The 11,208-nt window shown below is 44.0% G+C and overlaps 1 long non-coding RNA gene across 1 annotated transcript; it reads left to right on the top strand.

Moving 5' to 3' along the window:
• The first annotated feature begins 738 nt into the window (after nucleotides 1–738).
• LOC128092183 (uncharacterized) lies at nucleotides 739–8,686 on the top strand. Its single transcript, XR_008211666.1, has 2 exons — nucleotides 739–922; nucleotides 8,410–8,686. It is a non-coding gene; the product is annotated as an uncharacterized LOC128092183 (long non-coding RNA).
• The last annotated feature ends 2,522 nt before the right edge of the window (nucleotides 8,687–11,208 follow it).

The raw sequence follows: 11,208 nt of genomic DNA, 5'->3' as shown, positions 1-11,208 counted from the left end.
TTTGCTTTTGAAGAGCTGATTCAAGAGAACAAATACAAGAATGAGATCTGGGAGGTCTGTGAACAATCACACAGGGAGCGAGAGGGAGCATTTGGAAGGAAAATAGAGGAAGGGATCAGCATGCTGTGCTTTACCAGGATAGAAGTTGCAGAAATGGCACCAGGCATCCAGAGGACGGTGAGTGGCAGGATGAAGAAAGGAATGAAAGCAAGGCAGAAGAGGGGAAGAGGTGAAAGAAAAATAAGATGATGCTGCCAGTGCCCACCCAAATTTTAGGGCAGCGTTTCCAGCTGCAGGCTGTGCTTCCAGCTGTGGCTTTGTCATCATTGCCCAAAGAATCAGATATGATCTCCATCCTCCTGCCATTGCCCTTCCTCCTTCCTCTCCTGTTCCCTGTGCCTCACTCAGACTGCAAGACCTGTGCTGTCGTCTGAAATGCAGCATTGCTCTTTTTGCTCCTCCCTCTCAGTAAGTGGCTAGAAGGCGCCAGGCATATCCTCAACAATCTCAAGATATTTCTTGGTTTAGATATACACAAAAAAGAGAATAACAAGTCTGCTTAATAAATATGAAACAGACTTAATGTCACCTCATCACTGCACCTGCACCAAAAGGCAGAAGGAAAAATATAATTAAGATTCCAGAATTAGACAGGGGGCAAGAACAGCCTAATAATAGCTACTTCACCAATAGGCATAGCAGTTACAATTGGAAAATGAAGTGTGACTGCCCTGGTGGAAGCCATGTGAGCAGCAAGTATTAACTGACCTTGTGACAACCTGCATAACAGCTTCGCTTCACCACCCATCTTTTTCAATTTCCTCCTTGCAAAAGATTAGCAGGATTCTCCCTTAGAAGAAAAAGATGACTTGGCTTCATGATGGAGTTAGCAGCTTAAGGCAGCTTGTGGCATTTCATATGGGTAAGTGTGGTTTTTAGATCTATGCAGACAACAGATGATTCCCGTTCGTTCTTCAGTGTGACTGAGCCACGACCTGCTGTTGGTGTGCATTTGCATTCAGCGACTGTTCTGTCTGAGAGATGGTGTGGGCTCCTGGGCTTTGGGAGCTGCTGCTAGCCAGGCAGGGCTTGGAGCTTGTCTTTGCCTAGAGACTGGTGTGGGGACATGGGAATCTGCCAGCAGCTTAAGCACAGGTAAGGACAAGATTTCTCTATTTACAGCACTAACACTTCTGAAACTTATTTACATTTCCCAGTACTGTCTTTAGACAATTTTTCCTTCCTCTCTATTCTTTGGTGGTTACTTATAAGACGAAGGATCTCCTGGTAGACATATTTTATCTACCAGGACAGGTGCTGTGGAAATCTGTGCTGTTCACACCTTCTGTTGTCTTCAGTAGTATTCACTGCTTGCTGTGGTTTAACCCAGCAAGTGTCTGAGCACCACACAATTGTTTGCTCATTTCCCCCTTCCCAGTAGGATGGGGGGAGAGAATCAGGAAAACAAAGTGGAACTTATGGGTTGAGATAAAACTATTTACTAAGATAGAGGAAAGGGAAAATATAATGGTTATGTCTATATACATATGTCTATATGTGAATGTATATAACAAGTGACGCACAAGCACTTGCTCACCATCCCCCAACCAGAGCCCAGCTAGCCCCTGAGCAGTGGAACAGAGAGAGATGCACTCCACACCCTTCAAAACTCTTTCCTCATGATGTTGTATGGAATGGAATATCCCTTCAGCCAGTCTAAGTCAGCTATCCCGATTCTGTTCCCTCCCAGCTCCTTGGGCCTTTCACTGAGAATGACCTTGGCTCTGTACAGCACTGCTTAGCAGCAATCATAAACATCAGTGTGTTATCAACATTGTTTTTCCCCTAGAACAAAAGCATAGCATCATATCAGGCACTCTGAAGAAAACAGTTCCATCACAGCTGAAACTAAGGCACTGCTCTAACAGTTATTCAGCCAAACAGGCCAGTTCAATACGTTTTTAAAAGGCAATTGCGCCACCAGCTTTGTCAGTACACAACTTTGAAAACTAAAGGACTCTATGAAGAGCATTACATTGATTCAGATCCCAGAGGAATACTTTTATGGAACTGTTATAATAACTAACTATAAATAGCAACTCAGCATTGCAAAGTTCTGTATTTTCAATGAATGTGAGGTCAAGGAGGGGGTAATATTGCAAGGAGAGAGTCTGCATGCATTCAGGGGAAGTGTTGGAGGCTTTTGAGGTCTTCTTCAACAGCTTTGGGTTGAAAAGGTAAAAAAAAAAAATTACTGACTTTCTGAGGAAATTTTTCTCTGAGTATGAGACTCAAAGCAGAAACATTTTTTTCTGAAGGGTACACAGAGCTGAGCATTGCAAGGACCTGCAGGCATGAACACATCAGTTTTGGACACAAACTTAGCGATTCCTCCTCTATTCACACGTGCTGGAGTTTGCCTGTGGGCAAACATTTTATCAGATCTGTGGAGCGGACATATTCCAGTCTGCTGCTGATGATGTCAGTCATCCTCTGACTGCCCCCTGCACATTAGGACGAGCTCCCATACCTGCTGCTGGCATACTGGAGCATCTGCTGCCCCTGTGGATGCATTGCTGCATCCCTGAGCACACAACTTGCCATTCCCCATTACACAAACTCCACGCTGTGCATTAATCCAGGAGCTTCCACGCTGGTCCTCTGAAATGCAGCCAGGAATGGTGCACTGACTGTCATATACCTCATCTCTATTATTTTTAGTTTCAATAAACAGAAAGCTGGACACAGCATCTTTTCTTTTAAGTTCCTCATGCATCGTGGTCATACTCTGCCTTTCAAAGTGTCAATCAAAATGAATCATTTCATTTTCCATCGCTCTGCAGCAGAAGAAGAGTGTCCTGTACCCTACGCATCCCTTTGGGCCACCCCTTTCATGGTGTCTACAGAAATGGTACTGAGGATATGAAGGAGTGCTGCTCTCTGTGCATTTAAATACAATGTAGGGCCTTGTCTCAAGATGTGAGAGGCTAGAAAGGTGGGCCCAGGTGAACCTGATGAGGTTCAACACAGCAAAGTACAAAGTTTTGCACTTGGGCTGGAGGAATCCCAGGCATCCATACAGACTGAAGGAGCAGCCCTTGAAAGCAGCCCTGCGGAGAAGGATTTGGAGGTCTTGATGATGAAAAGCTTAACATGAGCCAGCAGTGTGCTCTTGTGGCTCGGAAAGCAAATGGTATCCTGGGCTCCATCAGAAGAGGGGTGGCCAGCAGGGACAGGGAGGTGATTGTGCCTCCCTACTCTGCTCTTGTGAGGCCCCATCTGGAGTACTGTGCCCAGGTCTGGAGACCCAGTACAAGAAAGACAGGGAGCTGTTGGAGAGGGTCCAGAGGAGAGCCACAAAGATGATCAGGGGACTGGAGCACCTCCCCTACAAAGACAGGCTGAGGGAGCTGGGCTTGTTCAGCCTGGAGAAAAGAAGGCTGCAGGGTGACCTCATTGCAGCCTTTCAGTACCTAAAGGCAGCCTACAAACAGGAGGGGAGTCAACTCTTTGAAAAGGTAGATAACTGCAGGACAAGGGGAAATGGTTTTAAGTTGAGGGAGGGAAGATTTAGGTTGGATGTCAGGGGGAAGTTCTTTACAGAGAGAGCGGTGAGGTGCTGGAACAGGCTGCCCAGAGAGGTTGTGGATGCCCCATCCCTGGAGGTGTTCAAGGCCAGGTTGGATGGGGCTCTGGGCAGCCTGGTCTAGTATTAAATGTGGGGGTAGGTGGCCCTGCCTGTGGCAGGGGGGTTGGAGATTCATGGGCCTTGAGGTCCCTTCCAACCCTGGCCATTCTGTGACATGCGCTCGCTACTGTGTTCATAATAGGTTTCTTTATTTTAGATGCACACACTTTGCCTGGCAGCCTAACCTGTTCAGCACTAGCAAAGTAGCAAAGGGGCTTTTTTCTTATGGGGAAATGAATATTTTCTGTTTTTATGACCACAGAACAAGAGTTTATATCACTAATATCAGAGTAGCAAAAACTCACTTCCAAGTACTCAGCCACTACAATTTTATATTTAACAATACCTAAACCTCCTCTTCTACATGTGTGAATATACAGTAAGTCTCTGCTGGTAGCTCCATTAACCTCTTCTGGCTCCATTAATTTTGCCCACTTTTTTTTATCACTTCCTCCGGAATCCTTTGCCTCAGATGCAAATAACTCCCAGTGGAAGATGGCCTATGCTCCAAACTGGCTTTTCATCCCTGAATAAGGGTCCATGCAAATTAGCTGCTCAGCTAAAATCCAGCTTGCTAAATACCAGTGAAATTATATCGTGGAAACAGATCCCCATAACCTGCCTTCGCTTCTAGCCAGCACTTGTCAGACATGATCACAACAATAGCAAATTAACTTCAGGAAAAAAAACCCTGACAGGGCAAAGATACTCGGGCAATATTCAAATGAACCACTTAACCTTTTGGTACTAAAAGCTTCCTGCAATAATGAAACATTAGTCATTAACTAAATGTGCTTTGTTAAATATTAGACAAGAGAGCACATTCAATTTAGATCTCACATACACTTAGCAATAAAGAGCCATCTGTGTTGAACACAATCTCCAGGACAGGAAGCGTGCCGTGGATGGCACTCCAGTCTATAAAGCTCCGATGTGTCGGGAAAAGGCACAGCAACCAGCACATCATGGAAAAAAAAGGCAATGCAGAAGGGAGAATAAGCCTATTTATGAGATTATTCCTCCTCTCCAGAATTATCCATCTGGAGCAAGCACAAGGGAAAAACTGAAGTTAGCTGGTGGGCAGACAAGGAAAACTCTGCTCAATGCAGGGCGCTACCTTTGCGAAACCCAGCTACGAAGAGTTGTAAGTATCATAGAATCGTTAAGGTTGGAAAAGACCTCTCGGATCATCCAGTCCAACCATCATCCAGTCCAACCATCAGCCCACCCCCACCATGCCCACTGACCTCGTCCCTCAGAGCCACATCCACACGGTTCTGGAACGCCTTCAGGGACGGTGAGTCTTCCTGGGCAGGAGGGAGAAAAGAGAAGGCGAACATCTGAGATGTACAGCATTTTATTTCTTCCTTTTTAACACGCACATTAATCAACCCACAAACTCACATTAAAACAAGAAGCATTATTTGGCTGGCAACAAATTTTTTTCAATTGCCTTTTTTTTTACTGCTTCACGGTACTTCAGAAAGTGCCTTAGACAGCTCCTGACCAACACCCAGTACAGGTGCCATCTTGTTCAGCATTAATGAAATTGCTCTGAGCAAGGTCAACTGTTTCATATTGTTCTGTCAAGACAAGAAAATGCATAAGCACTAAGATTTGAAAGGTTTCAGCCCTTTTGAGAATCCTCTCTGTAAGGATCACTACGGTCAGATGTCTCAGCAGGAACAGCAAGAAAAATATGTAGCAAGAGGAACAAAGTCCTACAGCATACAGATATTTTCTTAACTATATTAAGGCCTTTGGACTCAGAAAAAATGCCTTTCCATTCAATGCTTTTCAATTTCTATGGAGTCCTTTAGAGGGCTCCTTGTCAGCACTTGAAAATTTAGGGTGTTCTTTAGTTCCTTATTTGTGGCCTAGATCCAAACCTGTAACAAAACACTTCATATTTAGACAACAACAAAACTAAGTTTTGGGAAACAAAATATAAAAAACCAAATACAACTATTAAAGACCATGAGCCACGATTTCTGCAGATTTTTGGTTTTTCTGCTAGCTGGTTGCCCCATTCTTTCCAAGGACAGAGATTATCTCAAAGTCTTGGAAAGTCTATGGAAATATTGCCAAGGTGAATCATAGGAGATCTTAGCTGGAAGATGCTAGACAGAAAGATGTGTCTTAAAAACGGGTGGAAAATAGGAAGACAGGATTTGCCAGAGTTTATCCCAAGTATTTTTTTCCTTTCATCTACTTAAGTCACCCTTGCCATCCACAGTGAAGAGCTGAGAATACATTAAACAAAATGTAAAGCTGAACAGTCCTTGTCACAGTACATTATGATATGATGATAGTGCTTTCTCTGAATTGTTCTATTAGAAAAGCTATTCTGAGGGGAAAAAAATGGTTAGCAGTCAAAATATTAGGAAGAATTCTTTGCAAATGCCACCTTTAAAAGTCTACCAGAATAGCTATTGAGAATGTACATATATGGAATAACAATATAGATTAAAAAAAAAGTGAGTAGCTTTACTCTGATATCTTTATCTGACTATCTTTAGCTGAATTTAAGTGAAAAATTCAATCTATTAACTAACATGTTAACAGGGCTAAGGGCAAAAAGACAGGTTTCTAGAAGCTTACAAGTTTTTGGCCGGTTATTAACAGCTGTATTAAAGGAAACCACCAAGCTGAGTCCATAACTGTGGACATATGCATACACCCAGAAATACAGACAGGAAATAACCTGAAGAATAGGAGCTGTGGGGTCACCCACCCGACTTCAGCCATAGAGATACAACTGCGTAGTGTGAAGACAGGACTTCAGTCCTAAAGGGTTCACTCCAGGTGATCAATGAACAGAAATGGTTTTAGGAACTCATACAAGTTATTTGCATTATGGAAACTGCTCTTACAGACGTGCAAGTTTCTACATTCCATGGACAACAGCACTCAGCGTAGAGAGTTCAGCATCACAGATACTGAAAATCACTCCATGAAGGCCACTCCTACTTCAGACCACTTTCAGAAGTGCCCTTCTTTATCTACTTCTATTAAATCAACAGCTTTTCACTTTTTCCCAGGTCCACTCTATTCAGCACATTTCCATGGGGACTCTTTGTCCAGCCCTTCCTGGCTCCTTTCTGAAATTCCTGTTAACATCAGCAGGCTAACATTAGATTCTGGCAATTATTACCAACAAATGCTTCTAATGTTAATGATACAATTGCAACGCTGCTGCTGTGGAGAAATAGCACACCTCAGAGAAACCAGGACAGCTGGGCTGAGGAAGTGTTGCTGAATTACCCTTTCGAGGCAGAGAGGAGCCCAGGCTGCGTCATCGTGGTCAGCACATATTTGCAGAGGTCAAGAGTCATCTCCTGTGATCCTCCTCTAGGGAGATCTCAATTGCAGACAGATGAATGGCTGATGGAGCCGGAGGGCCCTTTTCACAGCGCTCCGCTCAGGATAAGCGTGTTTGTCTGCGGGCATAGATACATGCACAAACATGCACGTTACATTTGTCAAGGTTTTTACACCTAACTTGGGTCAATTGTTGCCAGATTTTGAATTTTAAAAAGTTGAAAACTGCTGCTTCGAAGAGACGAGATTGGTTTACACTTTGCTCAGAGCAGCTGCGGGTGCCCCATCGCAGAAGTTCCTCACTGAGAGGGCGGTGAGATGCTGGCAGAACTGCCCAGAGAAGCTGTGGTGCCCCAGCCCTGGAGGCACTCAAGGCCAGGTTGCATGGGGCCCTGGGCAGCCTGAGCTGGAGGGGGCAGCCCTGCCCATGGCAGGGGTTGGGGCTGGGTTGGCTTTAAGGCCCCTTCCAACCCAAACCATTCTATGATCCTGTGATTCTATGTATGATACACACATAGGGTACCTATTTTTCGTTTGCATTTATGCATTTACATGCACACCTATATGCATCTGAATTATTCTAACAAAGTTCTAGATTTTGGAGTTGGAAGGGTGGGGAGAAGAGAGGAAAGCAAGAGAAGAACTGCATGTGAACATTTTTGTTTGGGGGAATTGAAGGCATTTAAGGGACCTTTACAAAAATCACATTTAAAAGACCTCTCGTTCATCTTGTGAATAGCACAACAACAGCTTGCAGGAAATGATAATTATCTCCTACTACCACTCGCTGGTATCCTCTAAAATATTCTTTTAAAATATCTAGTGCGTTGAGGTGTGTCAAGTAGCTTTTTCACCATGCAAAGTGTGATAAACAGGATATCTCTCGTAATCAGAAATCTAAAGTATAGGGAATGTAAAGATTAAAAGAGCAGTGCTTTTCTTTAAATGAATGTAATCAATGTGCTTATTAGTTTGCTGCGGCAGAAGGAGAGAGTGGGTGGGTGTTTCAGAGTTGGCACATGTCTATTTGGCACCAGTGAATAGCCTGAGTGTTTATAGAGAGAGCTCTGTGGAATCCCTAGATTCTGCAGATTTCCTTACCAATTTTGTCTCAGATAATTAAGGATTTTAAATAATAAAAGAAAAAAGTTAAAGAAGTACAAGCTCCAGCTGGATCGAATTAAAAAAAAAAGAAAAAGAAAAAAAAAAAAAGAAAAGAAAAGAAAAGAAGGGTTTTTTACATTCTCAATATTGCCTTAAAACTAAAAATCAGCAGCCAAGCACAATTTGGCTCTTAAAAGTAACTATGGAAAATCGGCACCTGCTTCCTCAACAGATCGACTCCATGGATGCATCTAAAGCTACATCTTCTTAAACTTGTGATTAAAATGTTTCTACAGCTGTTGAACCTGCAAGACACAACCCACAGCAGAGTTGGAGTTCAGCTGGAGTCTTTCTGATCCGTACCTGATTGAACTGAACTGAGGCCCTGGCCGAGGTTAGGATAAGGCTGCAGTTAGCCATGGCAACACGTGAGCAACAGCCCCAATACCTCCAGGTCCCACTCCCTCCTTCAAAGGAAGATGAAATGTTATGGTAGCCTTCCTCGCCAGAGATAAAACAAATAAATAAATAATAATAATAATAAAAAGTAATAATAATAAAAAAATTTGCACAGACGGGGTCTACTTATTCTTTATCCACTCAGCTTGTATAGAGCTGGAGAGCAGGTCCAGAAGAATGTCTCTTGTTTTGAGGAAGGTCTTCTTTTACCACAAAGCAGTACTCACTCATTGCACCTCTCCAGTCCTGCTTGCAGCAGCAGAAACAAGACATCTGACTGTCTCTCCTTTCTACGGCCCAAGCCCAGGCTCTCACCCTCACAATTTTATCTGCAATACCAAAAAGCCACAGGCCAGTTTTGACCAACAGGTGACATTCATGTACCTATATTAAAAGTTCCCTAAAGCCTTTGAGAGCTGTTGGCCAGCTTGGAGCAAAGAGGACAGCAGTGTAGTTCACTCCGAGCAGCATCTCGAGACATCCAGTGCTACCAGCACTGCTACAGTGGTGAAAACTTGTCTCAGGATACACTGTGAGAACAGTAGCGTGTCACTGGCTGCAGGGAAGGACAGGAAAGGTCAGGGGCAGTGCCAAGCATCAACAGGCATCAACCCAAGGAGGCTGTGGATGCCCCATCCCTGGAGTCATTCAAGGCCAGGCTGGATGTGGCTCTGGGCAGCCTGGTCTGGTGGTTGGTGACCCTGCACACAGCAGGGGGGTTGAAACCAGATGATCATTGTGGTCCTTTTCAACCCTGCCCATTCTATGATTCTTTGATTCTAGGATTCTGATTCTATGACTCTTATTTGGATTTGCTATAGGAAGCTTGGACATTGCCATAGAATCATAGAATCATTAAGGCTGGAAAAATCCTCTCAGATCATCCAGTCCAACTGCCAGCCCACCCCCACCATGCCCACTGCCCACGTCCCTCAGTGCCACATCCACACGCTTCTGGAACACCTCCAGGGATGGTGACTGCACCTCCTCCCTGGGCAACCTGTGCCTCACTGCCTCACTGCTCTTACTGAAAAGAAATATTTCCTCATACCCAATCTGAACCTCCTCCTGGCAAAACTTAAGGCCATTCCCTCTCATCCCATCTCTGTTACCCAGGAGAAGAGGCCAACCCCCACCTCACCACAACCTCCTTTCAGTTCAGTGTGGAGTTTGATAAGGTCTCCCCTGAGCCTCCTCTTCTCCAAACTGAACAACCCCAGTTCCCTCAGCTCCCTATAAGATCTGTCTCCAGACCCATCACAGCTCCGATGTCCTTCTCTGGACTCACTCCAGGGCCTCAATGTCTTTCTTGTAGTGAGGGGCCCAGAACTGAACACAGTACTTGTAATGCAGCCTCACCAATGCCGATGGTGAGATGGACAGTCAAAAAGACCAAGTGCTAAATGGGCAACTGCACTCACTTGGCTTGAGCTTTACTAACCTCCAGCAGCTCACGGTCAGGCTGTGAGCAATTTCTCTACCGTCATACATAGGATCTGTAAAAGAGCAGGACCAGCTATTTCCTATGTCCTTGTCCAGTGCCATAGGAACTTAACTGAAGCTCTAAATTACTTCAATCTTTACAGCTCTGTGGCTTCCCTAAAATGTTCAGATCATCAAAATTATTTAAGGTGAGAAAAAATAAACTTTATCAGTCTCACCTTTTCTACTTCTAATGCACATAATGTATTCATATAATACCTATATGCCTATATGTGTATATTAATTATATGTATATAATACTTCGGTCAAATCCTACTTAATCATTAAATGGTAACGCTGGGTTGACCAAGATCTATTTCCTACTTCTACCATGACCAAAAGAGGCTGGTACTCTTGGCAATGTATTATTTTGCCAGGTACGTGAAATTAAAAGTTAAGCAAGGCCGGCAGCGATACAGAGTGATAACTGGGAAAAAAGGCTACATACTGCAGATGAGTTGTGTCTGTCTTTTTTTTTCCAGCTGTTGGCTTAAGGAGTTCAGTGAAATAGTATTCAGAAAAAATTACGTGTTCTTTTTATTTTGTTAAATGCACATCTAAGTGCAGCCTTATATTTCGCAGTGTAATGATTGGAAAGCTCAGTTGAGCCACCGAAGCCTCGAACAGGAACGTGCCTTGTGAATGCAGCTGTAATTCTGGTCCCATATCTGCATCACACCTCCAGCAAGGAAATTCCTTTCCTTTGAAGTCAGCATCAGCTCGAACACTGGAAACTTCCTCCCACCTCCTCCCTCTACTAAAATAAGGATTATTTTATACTTTTTACTTTTACACTCCCTCCAGGAGCCGCTTTCACACATCCCTATCAGACCAGTAGGCATCTGCAGAGGGGACTTCCAAAAGGCATGGCTATCAGGGAGTTAGGCATTTAGAGCTGCACTAAAAGACCTCTCAGATCAACTAGCCCAAACATCAACCCATCACCACCATGCCCACTAACCATGTCCACCACCTGAGTTCCTGAGTGTACCGAATGGCTGGATATTTCAGGTGTGCAAAACCAGAAGAAATGTCATCTGGAAGAATCAGGCTCAGAACAGATATTTCGCTCATCCTGAGATGTGAGATGCAGTCAAAGCCCCATTCTGTATCCTCTTTTAGTATGCATACTGTCTGGATAGAACGCTTTAAAT

The sequence above is a fragment of the Tympanuchus pallidicinctus genome, unplaced genomic scaffold (assembly GCF_026119805.1).
Source record: "Tympanuchus pallidicinctus isolate F22 unplaced genomic scaffold, pur_lepc_1.0 scaffold6, whole genome shotgun sequence".
Classification (NCBI taxonomy): domain Eukaryota; kingdom Metazoa; phylum Chordata; class Aves; order Galliformes; family Phasianidae; genus Tympanuchus; species Tympanuchus pallidicinctus.
Note: the sequence above shows the minus strand (reverse complement) of the source record. Positions and strands in the feature narration are given on the sequence as shown.